Raw genomic sequence first — 586 nt, 5'->3', positions numbered from 1 at the left:
TTGAGTCAACACTTTGTTCTGAGCCAATATGGCATTCAGAGTATCAATTTCAAGAACTCCTTTCTTCTGGGGTATCCCATTGTTCACGGAATTCCTCTCAAAAGTGTACATGAATTGGTTGTTTGCAACCATGTCAATGAGTTCTTGAGCCTCTTCAGGCGTTTTCTTTAGGTGAATAGATCCACCTGCAGAATGGTCCAATGACATTTTCGAAAATTCAGAGAGACCATAATAGAATATATCTAATATGGTCCATTCTGAAAACATGTCAGATGGACATCTTTTGGTCAGCTGCTTGTATCTTTCCCAAGCTTCATAGAGGGATTCACCATCTTTTTGTTTAAAGGTTTGAACATCCACTCTCAGCTTGCTCAGCTTTTTAGGAGGAAAGAATTTATCCAAGAAGGCAGTGACCAGCTTATCCCATGAGTCCAGGCTATCCTTGGGTTGTGAATCCAACCATATTCTAGCTCTGTCTCTTACAGCAAAAGGGAAAAGCATGAGTCTGTAGACTTCAGGATTAACTCCATTCGTCTTTACAGTCTCACAGATCTGCAAGAACTCAGTTAAAAACTGATAAGGATCT

At 40.1% G+C, this 586-nt stretch overlaps 1 non-coding gene across 1 annotated transcript; it reads left to right on the top strand.

The window, feature by feature from the left end:
- The first annotated feature begins 265 nt into the window (after positions 1 to 265).
- Positions 266 to 369, top strand: LOC130953216 (small nucleolar RNA R71). Its single transcript, XR_009075389.1, has one exon. It is a non-coding gene; the product is annotated as a small nucleolar RNA R71 (small nucleolar RNA).
- The last annotated feature ends 217 nt before the right edge of the window (positions 370 to 586 follow it).

This window comes from Arachis stenosperma, chromosome 9 (genome assembly GCF_014773155.1).
Source record: "Arachis stenosperma cultivar V10309 chromosome 9, arast.V10309.gnm1.PFL2, whole genome shotgun sequence".
Classification (NCBI taxonomy): domain Eukaryota; kingdom Viridiplantae; phylum Streptophyta; class Magnoliopsida; order Fabales; family Fabaceae; genus Arachis; species Arachis stenosperma.
This window is presented reverse-complemented; position numbering and strand designations above follow the sequence as displayed.